Consider the following 21,792-nt stretch of genomic DNA (forward strand, 5'->3'; position numbering starts at 1 on the left):
AGTAATAGAGAACATTCATCCAAAAGGTTCCTGTCCAAAATACTTTCACATAAGGTCAGAATTGAGTGTCGCAAGTGGACTATTACTAAAACAGAACAGAATAGTCATTCCACAGGCCCTACGTCAAGACATCCTCAAAAGGATTCATGAGGGACACCTCGGAATTGAAAAATGCAAAAGGAGAGCAAGAGACACTGTTTATTAGCCTGGCATAAATAAGGACATTGAGAACATGATAGGCAAATGTGAGACATGTCAGAAACACCAAAACAAATAAACAAAGGGACCAATGATAGTAGCTGACTTACCAACAGCACCATGGCAGAAGGTTGGTATGGACCTCTTTCATTTGAATGGTAAAGAATATCTAATAGTGATTGACTACTATTCTAACTATCCTGAGATGGCGCTGCTCTCAAGCACCACAGCAAGCAGTGTCATAATGCATGTTAAATCCATCTTCGCCAGACATGGAATTCCCAGGATTGCCGTTAGCGACAATGGTCCGTGCTTCAACTGTAAGGAGTGGCAACAGTTTGCAGCACATTATGACTTTCAGCACATCACATCCAGTCCTTTGTATGCTCAGTCGAATGGTAAGGCAGAGAAAGGTGTTCAAGTTCTCAAACAGCTACTGAAGAAAGCGACAGAAAGCAAGTCTGATCCTTATCTCGCCCTGCTGAACTACCGAGCCTCACCTTTAGACTCTGGTTCTTCACCTGCTGAACTACTAATGGGTCACAAGTTGCGCGCCACGCTACCCTGCTATGCAAAAGAAAAGCAAAGTATGGAACTGAGACAGACACTTCAACTGTTAAAGCTGAAACAGAAATCATACTATGACAAGTCATCCAAAACTCTAAAACCATTGACAAGGGATGATGTTGTCAGGATTGAGGATCCAGATGCATGGAACAGGAAAGCTACAGTTCTTGAGGAAGTACGACCAAGGTCATACACTGTTAGAACTGAGGAAGGACAGATTCTCAGGAGGAACCGCCGTTCCCTCCTAAAAACACAAGAAACTATCCAACAGCAAATCGATGACAATGCCGCAACTGAATCTTGTCATTCACCACCAGAACAATCTTATGAAAACACATCAGACTTACCTGTGTTGAGAAGATCCACACGTGAAGTAAAAAAGCCTGATAGACTTAATCTTTGAGTATAAAGTAAAGCTTTGAAAATGTGTTGACTGTTGTGAAAATGTTTATGTTTATAGAGCACTAACAAAAGTGTTACTGATATCTTCTTTATCGTGTTTCTTGAAAGTTGATTGATATTGATTTTGTTTAACCTCAAAGAAAGGGGGATGTAATGATCAATAACATGTCATTCTAGAATAGTACACTAGGTGGAGCTATAGAGCTGTAGAGCTGTATACTGCTGTGTGTTTAGTTGAATGTGTTTAAGACTACACTACCCACGATGCACTAGGCTACCCAGAAGGCAGTAGTCAAGATGGCTGCCTGCACACAGAAGCACACATGCTGAATCTCTACAGATGCTGTACCTAGAGAACGTGTACTGAATAAATGACTAGCTAGAAGCTAGCTGTGTTCATAATAAGAATATCTAGTTATTAATGAACATAACACTGCTCCTACGTCTTATATGGATCTAGGTCCTCACAAAGGATACTGTTATACTGACAGGTACAGGGCGCTGAGCCCAGTGCACAGAGCTCTGCTCACTGACCAGTTAATCTTCAATATTAATGGAGTTTAGAAGACTGAGAGGTGATCTCATTGAAACATGTAAGATTCTGAGGGGGATTGACAGGGTAGGTGCTGAGAGGTTGTTTCCCCCTGGCTGGACTGTCTAGAACTAGGGGACACAGTCTCAGGATAAGGGGTCAGCCATTTAGGACTGAGATTAGGAGGAATTTCTTCACTCAGAGGGTTGTGAATCTGTGGAATTCTCTACCCCAGAGAGCTGTGGAGGCTCGGTCATTGAGTATATTCAAGGCTGAGATAGATAGATTTTTGGACTCTAGGGGTATGGAGATTGGGCCGGAAAGTGGATTTGAGGTCGAAGATCAGCCATGATCTTATTGAATAGTGGAGCAGGCTCCAGGGGCCGTATGGCCAACTCCTGCTCCTATTTCTTATGTTCTTAACAATAGCTCTCACGATTAGCCTCCCATTAAAGGGCTTGAGTTTGGATCCCACTTTCAATTGGTGTACTGGTGCTTGCCTACTGAGAGAGCAAACTGGGCCTCGGTTTAACATCTCATCCGAAAGATGGCACCTCCGACAGTGCAGCACTCCCTCAGTACTGCACTGGGAGTGTCAGCCTAGATTTTTGTGCTCAAATCTCTGGAGTGGGGACTATGAACCCACAACCTTCTGACTCAGAGGTGAGAGTGCTGCCCACTGAGCCACGGAAGAGGAGGAGAGATTCAGTGCAGAGGAACTGGTAAGCCAATCTCATTTAATACAACTCCGACCCCAGATAATAGTAAAATAATAAATAAGTGAATTACTAAGCTATTACAGAGATGCAAATAGGACTTATCATGTGATGTGATGAGCATCTCGCCGACTGAGCCTGATTGCAGCTTCACTAGTGGAAATGTTTCTTAAACCTCTCTCCTCCCCATCCCACAGTCTTTCTCTCTCCTTCCTTTCCTCCACTTCCCACCGTTTTAACTAGCTTTTATGGTTGTGGCCTTCTAATGATACCAGTAAGGTGGATCTAGGATCTGGGATCTACTCACTGATGCCTTTGGGACTAGAATGAAATTCCTGCTGCTCTCTGGATTCTCCCAACATTTCTAAACGTCAAAATAACAACAGAAAATGCTGGAAAAACTCAGCAGGCCAGGCAACATCCGTAGAGAGAGAAATAGAATCAACGTTTCAGGTCGAAACCCTTTATCAAGACTGAAAAAGCACAGGAAATGAAACAGATTAAAAGGCCAGTTTGGGGGCTGGGAAATGGGGATGAGAGAACAAAAGAGAAGTGAAGAGACATTAAGAGGTATTCAAAACCAGACGAGATGGTGATCGGACTAGTGGAGACAAAAGACGGCTCTAGATTAGGTGTGAAATGCGTGGCAGAATGGGAGACAGCTGCCTTGTGGGATAGAAAAAAAGGGGGAAGGGCCAAAACAAAGGTGTGGATAAAAAATATAAGTAAAAATGTAATAGGGGCCGAGGTTATGATCTGAAATTGTTGAACTCAATGTTGAGTCCGGAAGGCTGTAAAGTGCCTAATCGGAAGATGAGGTGCTGTTCCTCGAGCTTTTTCAGTCTTGACAAAGGGTTTCGACCTGAAACGTTGACTCTATTTCTCTCTCCACGGATGTTGCCTGGCCTGCTGAGATTTTCCAGCATTTTCTGTTGTTATTTCGGATTTCCAGCATATTTTGCTATAATTTCTAAACATCACCTGTTTTTGAGGTTTAGATTTAGTTTTATTTTGTCTTTTGGCAAAATGTTCCCTTTTCAGATGGTGACGGTACCTCCTAAAACCATAGTAATCGTAGAATAGTACAGCACAGAAGGAGGCCATTTGGCCCATCAAGTCTGTGCCGGCTCTTTCGAAGAGCAATCCAGTTAGTCCCACTCCCCCCCTCTTTCCCCATATTCCTGCAATTGTTTCTCCTTCAAGTATTTATCTAATTCCCTTTTGAAGGTTACTATTGAATCTGCCTCCACCGCCCTATCAGGCAGCGCATTCCAAATCCTAACCACTCGCTGCGTTAAAAAGGTTTTCCTCATGTCGCCTCTGGTTCTTTTGCCAATCGCCTTAAATCTGTGCCCTCGGGTTATTGACCCTTCAGCCACTGGAAACAGTTTCTCTTTATTTACTCTATCTAAACCCTGATGAAACCAATAAACTCACCACATGTTTGATTTTTAGCTGGTCGAGTTTTCTCATCGCCTCATTGTGTGATTCGGCCGTGGAGCCGTGTGCAACTAACTAACGCCATACTTTCCATTCTGTTTATCGCTCTCAACGCCCAAAGTAATGGGCATCTCTTCCCAGTAACTTCGACTTCTGTAAATGCTTGATCAGTGTCAAGATTTCAACAGGGCGGGTGGAATTCAAACACCGGAAAGAAAGCACACACAACTGGGTGCTAAACTGAGGTAATTTTTTCCAAGAAAGATATCACAACCCTTTAACTACAGCACGAAGTTTCCGACCCTGTGGTGCCCACAAAATTTTATCAGGCGACCCGATTCTTCTTTCAAAAAAAAAATTATACAGATACAACAACGTGTCGAAAAAGGCACTAGATATCAGGCTGCCAGGAATCTCCAGAAACTGCTGGTACTGAGATCCCCTGCGCTGATAGCTACTTCTGATGTGAGTCGAATTTTCCGTCAGAATCGACGAGCATCTGACACTAACTGGGGGAATGACAGAAGGGAGCTGGTATTTAACACTGCTACAAAGAGAAAGACTTGCATTTCTATAGTGCCTTCCACGACCAACAGACGTCCCAAAGCGCTTTACAGCCAATGAACTATTTTTGAAGTGTGGTCACTGTTATAATGTAGGAAACGCAGCAGCCAATTTGCGCACAGCAAGCTCCCACAAACAGCAATGTGACAATATCTGATGCTAATATTTCTGTGTGATTATTTTAAATCGATGAACTATCGTTATCATCAACACGGAGAGACCGAATGGGCATTTGTAAAAGCGTTGCTCATTTATAAATGTTAGTATATCACCGAACACTATTTGGGAATCATTGAACATGCAGTAAGCCGCTCTCGATTTTTCAGACATTAATCCCCTGAAAATGCTGGAAATGCTCTGCAAGTCAAGCAGCATCTGTGGAGAGAGAGAAACAGAGTTAACGTTTCAGGTCGATGACCTTTCGTCAGAACTCATCGACCTGAAAGGTTAACTCTGATTCTCTCTCCACAGGTGCTGCCTGACCTGCCGAGTGTTTCCAGCATTTTCTGTTTTCATTTCAGATTTCCAGCATCCACAGTGTGTTGGTTGCCTTTGTGTTAATCCCCTGGAGCAGGATGGGTTCAGGCTAACTGTCCCAGGTTGGTTGGCATTGCAGGCTCCCATGTCCCGCTATGCCCCCACCCCTCCACCTGACAATAAACCAGGTGCAATAAATCATACCCGGGTTCTTATATTATGGTTTTTTTTTAGGGCGATGCTCTTGGCTTCTCAAAAACCCTCCACTTCCCCCACTGAAAGGCACTGTTTGATTTTGCTCTCTTGCCCCCGCTGTTTGGTGTGTGGGTGTTTTTTTTTGTCGACCACATACGCTCCATTTGAAAGGCATGTTTTAAAAAAAATTCAAACAACTCCTTTACGTCTCAAACCGTGTCATTTGTGTTTGAGGGGGTAAGAAGTGTCTGGAACTGCACTAATTAGTATATAGAAAACAGCAATTAGTATTTATAAGACTGTAATCCGAGTGCACATTCCTCCTGTTGAATAACTGGGAGAGGTTCCGATTTTTATATTCAATACTGGAAGTAATGTTTGGGATTGCAGACTGTTGCAGTTTTGGGCGTTCTGGGAAGGTTAACTCGAGTTGAAAATTTTTAAAAAAAACACACTGTGGATTGAGGACTTTCTGTAAAAAGGCTTAAGTGTTGCAGTAAAGAGAGCGCTGTACATGTCTCGGTGTCAATTTCAAACCAGTTGCCAAGAGCAAGTGACAGCCTCCCTTGACTGACAGCTCCCCTTGCCCAATCACAGGCAGCCTCGGCTCATCAAGCGCCCACGAGGCCTTTTGGAGCACCAATCGGCGTTGGGTACAGGCGGGGTCTCTGGTGTTGGCTACATTAGTGTCAGACACATGTTGTCACACTGAGTGGTTGAGACCAGGCGCATTGTGAGGAAGGAGCTTGTCTACATATTTTATACACTGTTACAGTATTAAGACAAAAGCTTATTCCGGTGAGTCTTTTTCACTTGTTTAAGATCTGCTTTCAGTTTTTGGAAGATTGGATGCTGAAAACATCTAGTATTTTTTTTTAATGCAAACCTTTTCTGTATTGTGTAAATATATCGTGCTTCTGGAGTATGCTAAAGTGTGCATGATGTTCAAGGTGGTGTTTGTAAGTGTGTGTATGCAGATAACAACATTCTACACAAGTTTGGAAGCAAATCTGTAAAGCACTTGATGTGAAATTAGGATTCTAAAACATACTTGCTACGGATCAAGAGCTGGAAAGTGGGATTAGGCTGGAGAGCTCTTCTTTGGCCGGCACAGACACGATGGGCAGAACGGCCATCTCCTGTGCTGTGAATTTCTATGATTCTATGAGAAAATAATTGCAGGGATATGAGGAAAGAGCGGGAGGAGTGGGACTAACTAGATTGCTCTTCAAAAGAGCCGGCGCAGACTCGATGGGCCGAATGGCCTCCTTCTGTGCTGTACTGTTTTATGATGCTATAAGTGTTATCTACATGGCCTCGCCCCCTTCCTATCTCTGTAATCTCTTTCAGCCCACAACCCCCCGAGATATCTGCGCTCCTCTAATTCTGCCCTCTTGAGTATCTCTGATTATAATCGCTCCACCATTGGTGGCTGTGTCTTCTGTTGCCTGGGCCCTAAGCTCTGGAATTCCCTCCCTAAACCTCTCCACCTCGCTACCTCTCTCTCCTCCTTTAAGACGCTCCTTAAAACCTACCTCTTTGTCCAAGCTTTTGGTCACCTGCCCTAATTTATCCTTATGTGGCTCGGTGTCAAATTTTTTGTCTTAAAATGCTCCTGTGCAGCGCCTTGGGACGTTTTACTACGTTAAAGGCGCAAGTCGTTATTGTGTTGTCCAATACATTAGCCATGTGTGGTAGTCTTTGGACATGTGATCTCAATGCTCAGATTCGCACGGCGTAGGCATTTGTACTTTAACATTTTGTGCATTTCTTGGCAAAACGGTAAAACGAAAAGCGGACTGCACTAGTGTTTACTTTGATCGTTGTGAGTGCTTTACTGCCCTGACTACTGAATGGTGGCAGATGTTTGTTAAGTGAATATCCATTTGAAGTACATTTACCTGTACTGTGTGGACATTTTCTAAACTCAGTGCCTGTGGCTAAAAAGGTGTCACCATAACCGTGGCCACAGCCATGATCAGCCATGATCTCATTAAATGGCGGAGCAGGCTCGAGGGGCCGAATGGCCTACTCCTGCTCCTATCTTCTATGTTTCACACCTATGGCTCATCAGTGATTTCTATTGGATCACACTGTTCTACAACTCTGCCTGCATGACAAGGTGTTCGGCAAACCTCGTTTTACATAGCATGTCGACAAACTATGTCAAAACACATCATCACATCGCTTGCATGAAGTCACACAACACCAGGTTATAGTCCAACAGCTTTATTTGAAATCACAAGCTTTCGGAGCGCTGCTCCTTCATCAGGTGAAGTGAAGAGATGCATATAGGCACTGTATATATAGTCAGAGAGCACTGCCAGATGATTACAGGTCATCTTTCTAACTGCCCTTTATCCCACCTCGGCAGAGAGATAATCACAGCAGTCAAAGGTGTGGATGGTGTCCAAACAGGCCAGTCAGGAAAACATTACATCAAAGAACAATGAGGTGGGGTCACCAGGGGGCAAATGTTGCAGATGCTGGGGTCTGTATGAAAAACAAAAAACAAACAAAAAAAAAAAGATTTTTTTTGCTGGAAATCACAGCAGGTCCGGCCACATCTGTGTAGAGAGAACAAGCCAACGACTACTCGAGTCTGGATGACTCTACGTCAGGTGGGGTTACATGTAGCGTGACATGAACCCAAGATCCCGGTTGAGGCCGTCCTCATGAGTGCGGAACTTGGCTATCAGTTTCTGCTCGACGATTTTGCGTTGTCATGTGTCTCGAAGGCCGCCTTGGAGAATGCTTACCCGAAGATCGGAGGCTGAATGTCCTTGACTGCTGAAGTGTTCCCCGACTGGGAGGGAACACTCCTGCCTGGCGATTGTTGTGCGGTGTCCGTTCATCCGATACTGCGACAACAGATGAACGGACACCGCACAACAATCGCCAGGCAGGAGTGTTCCCTCCCAGTCGGGGAACACTTCAGCAGTCAAGGATATTCAGCCTCCGATCTTCGGGTAAGCATTCTCCAAGGCGGCCTTCGAGACACATGACAACGCAAAATCGTCGAGCAGAAACTGATAGCCAAGTTCCGCACTCATGAGGACGGCCTCAACCGGGATCTTGGGTTCATGTCACGCTACATGTAACCCCACCTGACATAGAGTCATCCAGACTCGAGTAGTCGTTGGCTTGTTCTCTCTACACAGATGTGGCTGGACCTGCTGTGATTTCCAGCAAAAAAAATCTTTTTTTTTTATTGTTCTTTGTTTGTTTTTTGTTTTTCATACAGACCCCAGCATCTGTAACATTTGACCCCTGGTGACCCCACCTCATTGTTCTTTGATGTAATGTCTTCCTGACTGGCCTGTTTGGACACCATCCACACCTTTGATTGCTGTGATTATCTCTCTGCCGAGGTGGGATAAAGGGCAGTTAGAAAGATTACCTGTAATCATCTGGCAGTGCTCTCTGACTATATATGCTGTGCCTATATGCATCTCTTCACTTCACCTGACGAAGGAGCAGCGCTCCGAAAGCTTGTGATTTCAAATAAAGCTGTTGGACTATAACCTGGTGTTGTGTGACTTCTCACATTTGTCCACCCCAGTCCAACACCGGCATCTCCACATCATCACTTGCATGTGAGAGGTCATGTTGTCAATAATTGGAATACTCAAAATTGAGTTCTGATGAAGCATTTAACTAAGAGACTCAATGACATGTTTTAAGCAGAGCCAAAGCAGGCAACTCCTTGGGCTCCAGTGCTTCCTCAAGACGTCTGCTTGGAACTCCCCTTTATAAATCACAAGTTGTTGGCAGCACTAGAGGTGATACGGCAGCACACTGGCACATAGCTGTCAGCTGTGGCTCAGTTGGAAGCACTTTTGCCTCTGAGTCAGAAGGTTGTGTGTTCAAGTCCCACTCCATGAAACTTGAGCACAAAACTCCAGCCTGACACACCAATGCAGTGCTGAGGGAGTGCTGCACTGTCAGCTGGTGCTGTCTTTCAGATGAGATGTTAAACCTAGGCCCTGTCTGCTCTCTCAGGTGGATGTGAAAGATCCCAATTTGGCGCTATTTTGAAGAAGAGCAGGGGAGCCAACACTGGTGTCCTGGCCAATATTTATCCCTCAATCAATATAACGAAAACCTGATTATATGGTCATTATCACATAGCTGTTTGTGGGAGCTTGCTGTGCGCAAATTGGCTGCTGCGTTTCCCACATTACAACAGTGACTACACTTCAAAAGTACTTCAGTGGCTGTAAAGCGCTTTGGGACATCCTGAGGTCGTGAAAGGCGCTATAGAAATGCAAGTCTTTCTTTTTTCCTCGTAGAATCATAGAAAGTTACAGCACGGAAGGAGGCCATTTCGGCCCATCGTGTCCGCGCCGGCCAACAAAGAGCTATCCAGCCTAATCCCACTTCCCAGCTCTTGGTCCGTAGCCCTGCAGGTTAGAGCATCCCAAGTGCACATCCAAGTACTTTTTAAATGTGATTAGGGTTCCTGCCTCTACCACCCTTTCAGGCAGTGAGTTCCAGACCCCCACAACCCTCTGGGTGAAGAAATTTCCCCTCAAATCCCCGCTAAGCCTTCCACCAATTACTTTAAATCTGTGCCCGCTGGTTTTTGACCCCTCTGCTAAGGGAAATAGGTCCTTTCTATCCACTCTATCTAGGCCCCTCATAATTTTATACACTTCAATAAGGTCTCCCCTCAGCCTCCTCTGTTCCAAGGAAAACAGACCCAGCCTATCCAGTCTTTCCTCAGAGCTAAGATTCTCTACTCCCGGCAACATCCTTGTAAATCTCCTTTGTACCCTCTCTAGTGCAATCACATCTTTCCTTTAATGTGGTGACCAGAACTGCACACAGTACTCTAGCTGAGGCCTAACTAGTGTCCAAAAAATAAACCTCACATTTTTACTGAAGACCGTATCCTTGTAAGGAAGATCTGGTTCTGGCCTCCTCCATAGTTATTGTCATATTATAAAGCTGTTTCCTTAGATGGTTAGGAGTAAGTAATGATGCAGTGCCAATTGAGCACAGGGGGAATGTAGAAATTAATTTTTGTAGGAAATGTACATTTCCCATTCACAGCAAGACATTTCTCTTAGTGCATCACTTATCATAGCGCCCAAGGGCTGCACAAAAAAGAATTAAAATGTGAACACTTTAAGATTCAGGGAACACCGAATTGAAGATAACACGATTTAATTTATTACAAGCAGAGTGATGCTAAAATTTAAACAGCTTTCATCAACAGCTGCATGACTAATGTGAAGCATCACACCGGTTCGTAAAAACAACCAAATTGTCGATGTTGGGAATGATAATGGAAGTGGCAATAAATAAAACACAGTTAGAAATACCAATTGCAATAAAAAGTACTGACTGCAATAAAAAGAAAATTGCTCGTTCACTCTATTGCAGCTGGGCTCTGCTTGCTGACCTGCTTTGCTGCTCCTTATCAATACCACTGATGTTGTGCCACTGCCACCTGATGTTGCCTCAACAACATATTTCGCGTTAGGGTTTGTGATGTAACTTTCCTCTTCTACTGATATTCCCACTTTTTATGTCTTCAATCCTTACTATCCTTTATTATCCTCCTTCAGCGTAGAATGATGCTCTGGTCCTGGAATCCTGAATAACCACCATTAATGCCTTCCATATTGACATTGGCATTAACTTAAAAAATCTTCCGCATCGCCCCCCCCCCCCCCCCCGACGCCCCGCCACCGCCCCCCCCCCCCCGCCTCAATCCCAGCAATGGACACTCTCATAGATTGTATATCAGCCTGAGGATCTGACAGCAATCATTAAAACTTACTGGTTCAGAGAAGACAAGCACCACTATATCAATCGAGAGCAGGATCCAAACTCAAGCCCTCTGAATGGGAGGCTAATCATGAGAGCTACTGTTAAGAACATAAGAATTAGGAGCAGAAGTCGGCCATTCGGCCCCTCGAGCCTGCTCCGCCATTCAATGAGATCATGGCTGATCATCCAAATTCAGTACCCTGTCCCTGCCTTCTCCCCATATCCCTTGATCCCTTTAGCCTTAAGAAATATATCCAACTCCTTCTTGAATATATTTAATGAATTGGCCTCTACTGCCTTCTGTGGTAGAGAATTCCACAGGTTCACCGCTCTCTGAGTGAAGAAATTCCTCCTCATCTCTGTCCTAAATGGCTTACCCCTTATCCTTAGACTGTGACCCCTGGTTCTGGGCTCCCCGACCATCGGGAACATCCTTCCTGCATCTAGTCTGTCTAGTCCTGTTAGAATTTTATAAGCTTCAATGAGATCCCCTCTCACAGCTGATCTTTGACCTCAACTCCACTTTCCCGCCCGATCCCCATATCCCTTGATTCCCCTAGAGTCCAAAAATCTATTGATCTCAGCCTTGAATATTCTCAACGACTCAGCACCCTCAGCCCTCTGGGGCAGAGAATTCCAAAGATTCACAACCCTCCGAGTGAAGAAATTCTTCCTCATCTCAGTCTTAAATGGCCGACCCCTTATCCTGAGACTCTGACCCCGAGTTCTAGACTCTCCAGCCAGGGGAAACAACCTCTCAGCCTCTACCCTGTCAACCCACTTCAGAACCTTCACCCCAATTGGTTTGTTCAATCAATACAATTTCTACTCACTGTGCCGTTTAATGAATGAAAGCACAATAAGGGTCGACAAACGTTCCAACAAAACAATTTTTGACGAGTCAGTAATGCAGAGAGAAAAAAAAGCATTAGACATAGCACTGCAGCATTGGGACCGATATTATAATTAGAGGCACAATTGTTTAAGGGCGGGTCTATTACCATTGCTGCTTCTTTTAAGAAGCTGTGGCTTGGGGGAGTTGCCAAGCCCGATGCTGTGAGGAAGCTGAATTGGAAACAGTAGACATCTTGTTATCTGTCAGGGATCATGCTGTTTTAGTCGTGTGTGTTAATTCAACTCACTTGCATTGTCAGTCTCAGTAATCTTTCCCTGCCAGTACCACAAACCTTCCGCCCACCTCCCACTCCCAGTGATGTTAGCAGTGCTTGCTGTTTAAAATAAATATCTCTCAGTGGGATTTGTAGTAGAACGTCAGCGTCATTTTCTCCTTGTCCTCCTCTCTGTTCTGCTCTAGTCTACCCTTCCCTTGCTTATATCAGGGGTTGCTGTGATGAGGGCATTCATGGGGTCGTTGGATTAAGTGGATCAGCAGCAGAAAGCAGCCCCTCTCCACCCCCATTGCCTGGTGTTCTCTCAGTAGCAGAGAAAGTCCATGCTTTACCCATTCAGGTTGACACATATCCTACAGGTGTTTTTATCTTATTGCTGGGGGACCTCAGCAGGAGGCAACATCTCCATCCTCAGACCATCATCTGTGCCAGCTTACGCATACAAAGGATCTCCGGACCTCTGAACAACAGACCAAGCAGATCCAAGCCTAGGTTTGGTGGGACTGTGATGACCTCACCGTGAAACTTTGTGGTTTCACCACAGAAAAGAAAGACTTGCATTTATATAGCGCCTTTTGTGACCAACAAAGAAATCATTATTTTAATGAAAGGTTGGGTAAAACAGCAGGATGAAAACAGGGAAATAAAAACAATTAGCACACATGCTAATGCAGCGAGTGCAACTCTGAGCCATACAGACAGACCCTGGAGGTCCCATGGCTTAATTCCCTATCTGTGCCACATTAGCTGATCTATGCCAGGATGGTGCTAGTGATACTACAACTGACCTTGTTGGTTCTCAGCTAGGTAGGGAAAAACCATGCAGGGTTCCCAGTCCTGACCGCTATCCAGTGACCACTGATAGAAAGTGCACATGCTGAAGTCAGGTGAGGACACTGTCGATCTTGGCGTCACCATCAGCACAACAACAACAACCTGCATTTGTATAGCGCCTTTAACGTAGTAAAACGTCCCAATGCACTTCACAGGATTGTCATAAAACAAAATTTGACACAGAGCCACATAAGGAGAAATTAGGGCGGATGAAAGAGGTAGTTTTTAAGGAGCGTCTTAAAGGAAGAAAGAAAGGTAGAGAGGCGGAGAGGTTTAGGGAGGGTATTCCAGAGCTTAGGGCCTCGGCAGCTGAAGGCACGGCCACCAATAGTGGAGAGGTGAAAATCTGGGATGCTCAAGAGGGCAGGATTAGAGGAGTGCAGATATCTCGGGGGGTTGTGGGGCTGGAGGAGATTGCAGAGATAGGGAGGGGCGAGGCCATGGAGGGATTTGAAAACCAGGATGAGAATTTTTAAATCGAGGCGCTGTCGGACCGGGAGCCAATGTAGGGGAGTTGGGTGAACGGGACTTGATGCAATCAAATAGCCAGCCATCACTCACTGTCTAGGCTCACGCTCAGCTACTTGATTGACATAGCAGATGGCGGAACAGTATGCCAGCACGAATGTGGGCTTATAGGGCAGGAGGTGTGAAGACAGAAGCTGTTTGAAGAGATGCAGAAATTACCCATTTCCAGTGGATGTGGCAGCCAGTTCTTTAATAGACATCAGATGCCAGCGATTGAATAATTAGGCATCAACCTCTGACCAAAAGCAAAAGGAGTACCATCAGAGGAATACACCTGTGCATTTTTCAAAAGTAAACACAGCCGTTTCTGATATCACGCAGGATGTGAGCTAACCACCGACTACAAGCAAGTATACAGGAAGCCTCAGTAATAACATGGTAGGTTGTTAACTGTGTCATCATTATGGCTGTGCGCAGGTCTTTATCCAAAACATCTGCCATAGTGCTCAATTATGCAAACCACTGTATAAAATTTCCAGCTATTTTTCATTCAATTAAATGTGTTTTTTTTCTTTTGACTATCCTACTTCGGTTTTAATCTGCTTTGTACGCCAATTGTGTATGGAGGGAACTACACATGTACCAAGTGTATAAAATGATGAGGGGCCGAGACAGAGCGGATAGGAAGGAGCTATTTCCCTTAGCAGAGAGGTCAATAACCAGGGGACATGGATTTAAAGTAATTAGTAGAAGGATTAGAGGGGAGTTGAGGAGAACTGTCTTCACCCAGAGGGTGGTGGGGGTCTGGAACTCACTGCCTGAAAGGGTGGGAGAGGCAGAAACCCTCATCACATTTAAAAAGTACTTGGATATTCACTTGAAGTGCCGTAACCCACGGGGCTACGGACCAAGAGCTGGACAGTGGGATTAGGCTGGAGAGATCTTTGTCGGCCGGCACAAACACGATGGGCCGAATGGCCTCCTCCTGTGCTGTGAATTTCTATGATTCAACAAGAAAAGAAAGCAGCTTTATGCCAATAATGGGTGGGGTGTTTGATGCCAAATTTAAGATTGTGAAGGTAGAGGTTTAGAGCCAAGGAGGTGGTTAGAGCCAAGTCCGTCTCATTACCAAGGCGGTGATCTGAACGGACCGCTCAGCCCTGGGATACCTTCATCTTTGCTTAGTTATATTAATTAGAGTCACTTAACGAAAAGAAGCAAAAAGGTTTGAATATGTACATTGGTAAAACACAGAGACGCAGTTCTTTATATATTTGAAATGCTGACACTGAAACCTTGGCAATAGAATCCCATTTGTTCACTGATTTAAATAGGCATTGTTGCTATAATGAGGGACTTTAGGTCATGCTCAGGTCCTGAGATTGGCAGGATCAATCAGGCAAGAAAGAAAGACGTCTTTATATATAATCAACTCACTTTAATTCAAAGTTGCTTCATTCCAATTATCTGATCATTCAAATTTTTTTAGGACTATAAAGAAAGACTTGCATTTCTATAGCACCTTTCACGACCACTGGATGTTCCAAAATGCTTTACAGCCAGTGAAGTACTTCTTGAAGTGTAGTCACTGTTGTAATATAGGAAACGCGGCAGCCAATTGCACACGGCAAGCTCCCACAAACAGCAATGTGATAATGACCGGATGTTAGTGATGTTGGTTGAGGGATAAATATTGGCCAGGATACTGGGGATAACTCCCCTGCTCTTCTTTGAAATAGTGCCGCGGGATCTTTTACATCCACCATAGAGAGCAGACGGGGCCTTGGTTTAACGTCTCATCTGAAAGACGGCCCCTCCGACAGTGCAGCACACCCTCAGTAATACTTTGAAGTGCAATGAATGTTAGCTTTTTCTTCTAATGATTTAAGAAATTTTAAGAGGAGATGGCATTGGCAACATAATTGCTGTTATGTAGGCAAGCGCAATGGCCATTTTCCACACAGCAAGATCCCACAAATAGAAATGAGGCGAAATACCAATTAATCTGTTTGTGGTTGCTGCTCGAGAGAGAGGAATGTTGGTGCAAACCCAAGAGAATGTCTTACTCTTCTTCACATAGTGGAAGCATTCAGCAGGACCAGTTGAACAGGCAGACGTTCAAATCTCATGTGAAGGACAGAACCTTTGACAATAGAGCACTCCCTCTGCACTGGAGTGTCAGCTCGGATTATGTGCCCTAGACCTGGTGTGGGACTTGAATAAAGAACCTCTGTAAACCCCATCACAGAGGCAAAATACTTTTTCGCTGTTTCTTCTGTTGATTGAAGAATCTGTAAGAGGAGATGGAATTGGCAATGGAATTAAATCATTGGGTTGTTGTGCATTCCTCAATTTACAAACTTCAGCATCGGGAGTCTCTTTACCTATAATCTTGGGTGAAGGGTGTAATAAGAAAAGATGAATTATTGTGTGATTCTAAATTAGTTGTATGGGTAAATTCTTCGAATTCCCATTACGCAGTCAGTTCTCACTACAAATTGTAAAAAGTGATGCACTGTTAACCTTTTGATAATTAGTTCAATAACATAAAAAAATCCAGAGTGAGAAAAGACCATTTGTCCCATCAAGCCAACTTCATGCAGTGTCCATGGGGGTCATTCTGACTGTGTACGATAGAGGGAAATGAGTGATAATGAATCAGCAGCCCATTTTACATAGAATCATAGAATGGTTACAGCACAGGAGGCCCTTCGGCCCGTCGAGCCCGTGCCAGCTCTCTGCAAGAGCACTTCAGCTAGTCCCACTCCCCCGCCCTTTCCCCGTAGCCCTGCAAATTTCTTTCCTTCAGTTACTTATCCAACTCCCTTTTGAAAGCAGTGATTGAGTCTGTCTCCACCACCCTTTTAAGCAGTGCATTCCAGATCCTAACCACTCGCTGTGTAAAAAAGTTTTTCCTCATGTCGCCTTTGGTTCTTTTGCCAAACACTTTAAATCTGAGTCCTCTGGTTCTCACCCCTTCCGCCAATGGGAACAGTTTCTCTCTATCTGCTCTGTCAAGATTACGACTTCCATTGACTTCCATTGACAGCAGCCTATTTTACACTATCGCACAATATCAAAATGATTCCCCATGTGCGATTATTCTATTATGGACATCCTCCACTACAACCAGTTGATCCCTGACTTTAAGAAAGAAAGACTTGCATTTATTTAGCGCTTTTCATGACCTCAGGATGTCCCAAAGTGCTTTACAGCGAATGAAGTACTTTTTGAAGTGTAGTCACTGTTGTAATGTAGGAAATGCAGCAGCCAATTTGCGCACAGCAAGCTCCCACAAACAGCAATGTGATAATGACCAGATAATCTGTTTCAGTGATGTTGACTGAGGGATAAATATTGGCCAGGACACCGGGGAGAACTCCCCTGCTCTTCTTCGAAATAGTGGCCATGGGATCTTTTACATCCACCTGAGAGAGCAGACCTTGGTTTAACGTTTCATCTGAAAGACAGCACCTTTCGACAGTGCAGCACTCCCTCAGCACTGCAATGTAAAGTCAGGGTAGATTTTTGTGCTCAAGTCTCTGGAGTAGGACTTGAACCCACAACCTTCTGACTCAGTGGCAAGGGTGCTACCCACTGAACCATTGGCTGACACTAAGTTACCCCCTCCACCCACCCCCCTCTGCCTTGAAAAAAATCAAGCAGTGTTGTTGGCAAATCTGAAGCCCCCCTTATACCTGAATTTTTTTGGGGTGCATTTGCTTTGATGGATCTCTTTAAACCTTGTACCAATGATCTGCACTGTGGGAGAAGCACTGCCGAACCTATCCTAAGCAGAGTTAAGTGGGTCAGTTCAAGTCAATGATATGCAGGATTGTACATGCTCTGTGAAAGGAACAGCCTTTCTCTTACCGTGCTTTCCTATTATATGTGAGGTGGGCTACTCTGGCAAATCAGTGCCATTATTGAAAAATTCTTCCAGTAATTGTTTACAGGAGACCTCAACCAGAAACCCACAATGAAGTTCGTTGATGCCAGTTAGGGAAGTAGGGGGTGGCGTGTGGTGGTGTTGTTTGGCACGTGCGCCCAGTCAGTTATGCCTCTGACTGTTTTGTGAGCGGTTCGAATCGCTCCCATGCCCCTGGGTTCTAGACACCGGACTTAGGTACAAGGCGGCGGTACAGAGAAGACTAGAGTAGACAGGTGATTGGATGTAAACAAAAACCAAGATTTTATTAAAAAGGAAAAACTGATACAATCTTACGGAAAATTACTAGCGTACACTTCTGCAGGCGAAAATACAAAAGAAGAATAACTATACTTATACAGGGAATGGGGAACATACGGCACATCGAGGGGAAACAACTATCTTAACAATCCCCTTATCCTTATCCCACCCCCTATACCTAACTAGATTAAGCTATGAGGGGTCAGAACTTCATGCTCACCAATCAAAACGTTTGTTGGACTCAAAACAGCGGCGGGGTTCGGGGTTCGCTCTTGGTGCTCTCTGGAGCCTGCCGTCATCACGTGGTCTCCGGGCGCTGCAAGGGCGTTGTCCAGGTTCGAGTACCCCAAAGTTAAAGTCTCTGCTTGGGTACTTTACCTTGCAGGGATGATTCTTCGTCGCCAGCCGACAGTTTGAGTTGGTGTGCAGATATTCGAAGGTCGGCTGAGGCTGAAGGCCCGATAATTCGAAGCCTCCCCTCAGTTCGTCTCCTCAGTTGGTCTTCTTCAGCCGGTCTTCCTCAGGTGGCCTTCCCTCTGGTGGTCTTCCCTCCTCCCCTCGTCGCGTCCCGCCTCGCCTGGCCTGAATTGCCCGTGTCCGCCCGACCCGGTGCCGGGGCGATTCCAGATGGAGTGGGGAAAAGGCACGGGCAAAGGCCAGAGGGTAAGCGCGGGACAGGGAAAGAGCGGCAGCCACGAGGGTGAGGGGCCGAAAAGCAGAGAGAGCAGCAGCACAGCACACCGATTGCTACCCAGGGGCCTTCAATTATACCTTTTTCGAAAACCCTTATCTGTGCACCAAATCAGGTTAGTTCTTTGTCTTAATCTTGGCGGGCTATTTTAAATAATGGTAGCAATCCATACTAACTGTTTTTAGATGGCCGGTAATTGCGTCTACCAGCCCGATAATTGACTTGTATTGTCATGAAAGTTCCTTGATGGGCCTGTCCAGCCTCGATGGCTCTGTTAATCTGTTTCCGATAATATATGTAGACTGCTTGATGGCCTTAACTATAGGCCTAAACTGAATTTAGATTTTGTCTCCAATTCGGTCTAATGCATAATTCAGAGTCCTGTCTGGTTTCAAAATACAAAGTCTCTCTTCACAGAAACTGCAGCTTGGGTTTCGATCCACAAGCTGTCTGCATTGCAGAGTCCAATTTAAAATCCCACAGGCTTTCTGCCACAAGGCACGGACGCCATCTTGGGTACCCTTTTTGATTTAAAATGTCCACGCAGGGTCCCGTTTATTAATAACAGCCTTCGGGGAAATGCAGAAATTTTGCAAATCTTACAGGGAAGTAAAAACAGGTTTACAGTTGGGCACAGCACCTCAGGATGAGACACATCAGTCTGAAGGTTGTGGATTCAAGTCCCACTCCAGAGACTTGAGCACAAAATTCTCGGCTGACACTCCAGTGCAGTACTGAGGGAGTGCTGCACTGCCGGAGGCGCCGTCTTTCGGATGAGATGTTAAACCGAGGTCCTGTCTGCTCCATAAGTGGATGTAAAAAATCCTCTGGCACTATGTCGAAGAAGAGCCGGGGAGTTATCCCTGGTGTCCTGGGGCCAATATTTATCCCTCAATCAACATAACAAAAGCAAATTATCTGGTCATTATCACATTGCTGTTTGTGGGACCTTGCTGTGTGCAAATTGGCGGCTGCGTTTCCTACAGTGCACTTCAAAAAAGTACTTTATTGGCCACAAAGCACTTTGGGATGCCCTGAGGTCGTGAAAGGCGCTATAGAAATGCAAGTCTTTCTTTCTTTCCAGCTCCATATGACCAGCCAGTGACCCGTGGTGCAAAGAATGCAGATGTCATTCCTGGGGTGCAAAGAGAAACAGATTCAACCATGATGGCCTAATTTCTCCCTCCCCGCCCCACCCCAACCAACACCCACACCCTCAGCCCCCGAAACAAATGATTTTCCAAACATTTTGTTTCATGAAGATGGTTCTTCCTCTTCAAACAAATTACAGTAAAGGGGTGAAATTGCCCCTTTAAAGAAAAACAACAACAACTACTTGTATTTATATAGCGCCTTTAACGTAGTACAATGTCCCAAGGTGCTTCACAGGAGTATTATGACAAAAAAAATTGACACTGAGCCACATAAGGAGTAATTATAGCAGATAACCAAAAACTTGGTCAAAGAGGTAGGTTTTAAGGAGCGTCTTAAAGGAGGAAAGGGAGGTAGCGAGGCGGAGAACTTTAGGCAGGGAATTCCAGAGCTTAGGGCCCAGGCAGCTGAAGGCATGGCCTCCAGTGGTGGAGGGATTATAATCAGGGATGTTCAAGAGGGCAGAATTAGAGAGGAGCGCAGATATCTCGGAGGGTTGTGGGGCTGAAGGAGATTACAGAGATAGGGAGGGGCGAGGCCATGGAGGGATTTGAAAACAAGGATGAGAATTTTGAAATTGAGGTGCTGCTTAACCGGGAGCCAATGTAGGCCAGTCAGCACAGGGCCACAAGTTTGTCTGGTTTTCTTTACGATTAATGGCCCACTAAGGAAATCGCATTCTCAGGAATTGAATATTTCCCAAGTTCATCAGCGAGTCATTACTTGAGGTTTTCATTAAAGGAGGCATTTCACCCTTTGAGGTCCTACCTTTCTGACCATTCATGGGGATGGAGAGGCAGCCATATTTCCAATTTTAGAACCAGGATGAAAAATTATAATGCAGTTAAAACTTAATTGGTAGTGATGTGTAGAGGGGCCCTGAAATTCCGAAGGGTGATCTACTTCCACCATTGCTATGGCAGGACACTGGGCTGAATTCCCAGGGAGATGACTTGGATGGCTGAAAACAGCCCTTTACACCATTTCCCTAGGGATTCTGTCGGTCTTCACCAGAATTCTGACGGGAGACCAATAGAACCTCTGCGGAATTTCAAGGCCAGTGTCTGTGGCTCAGCACCTTCATGCAAAGAAAGCACTGGGACAGCCAACAAAGCAAAGAGAAAAGGCATTGAAAGTTTGTTATAACATTCAATCCTAAATTAGCGTGTAGGAGTTTGTGGGAAAAAAATGGAAGTATCAATATAAGAACATATGATAAGAAACAGGAGCAGGAGTTGGCCATACAGCCCCTCGAACCTACTCCACCATTCAATGAGACTATGGCTGATCTTCGACCTCAACTCCACTTTCCCACCCCATCCCCATATCCCTTGATTCCCCTAGAGTCCAAAAATCTATCAGCCTTGAATATACTCAATGATTCAGCGTCCACAGCCCTCTGGGGTAAAGAATGCCAAAGACTCACAACCCTCTGAGTGAAGAAATTCCTCCTCATCTCAGTCTTAAATGGCTGACCCCTTATCCTGAGACTATGGGGGCGATTTTCTGACGTTGGAGGAGGCGGGTTTGGAGGCGGGAAAGGCGGGAAAATCAGATTCAAAGAGGTTGGGTTCGGAACCCGCCTCCAACCCGCCTCTGCGGGATTTTGCCGGTGACGGTTTTGGAGGTCCGGAAACGCTCCCGCCTCCAGCTGGCCATTGCGCTATTAAAGATCCTTAAATGCTCGTTAAGGGCCTCTCTAAGCCTATTTTGAGAGGCCTTCGTGATTTTTCCAGCTTTTCAGCATGATCCACGAATCTCCTAAACCATGCCAGTTAAACCTGGCGGGTTGACTCGTGGGTGGCCTCCTCACTGCTACAGGTCTAACAAGACATTGTTTATTGCAGCAAGGATTACTGGCAGGTGCCAGACCTTGGCTTTAAAAGGTCTCTGAGCACTTTTAGAAGGTCTTCCGAAGCCAGAAGTGCTGCAGCTTGAATCAATCAACTGTGGGACCTCCTTGGAAGACCCTCTCCCCGCTTGCAATGAGCGCTTCCCCAAAGGAGGCATCTACAAGCAGCATGGGAACCATTTGTTTTCTTTCTGCATGGACCTCAGATGAGGATGATGAGGAGGAGGAGGATCTGGAGGAGGAGGAGGAGGTCAGAGCGCCGGTGTATCGACCAGCGACAGTGGCAGCACACGAGCACATGGCTGCCCGGGATGCAAGGGATGAACTTATCATGGCCAGATTTGCATAGGTTGCCCATGTTGGCACATGTCCTTGGCTCCATCCTAGGACATCATTGACAATAGACATGACTCTCTGGCCTCCTTTCACTCAGGCCATCAACCTGACAATGCAAGTGTGGAGGTGCCCGCAGTGTGAAGCTGCCTAAGGCGAAGGAACAGATGGCATAACGCCAACATTTTGGCTTCAAATCATTTTAATGCTTTCCAACAGGGATGGCATTTCATCAATACACAGAAACAGTTTCCCAATCTGCACACAGATCTGG

The sequence above is a fragment of the Somniosus microcephalus genome, chromosome 17 (assembly GCF_052327205.1).
Source record: "Somniosus microcephalus isolate GS21.2 chromosome 17, FLI_Smic_1.0, whole genome shotgun sequence".
Classification (NCBI taxonomy): domain Eukaryota; kingdom Metazoa; phylum Chordata; class Chondrichthyes; order Squaliformes; family Somniosidae; genus Somniosus; species Somniosus microcephalus.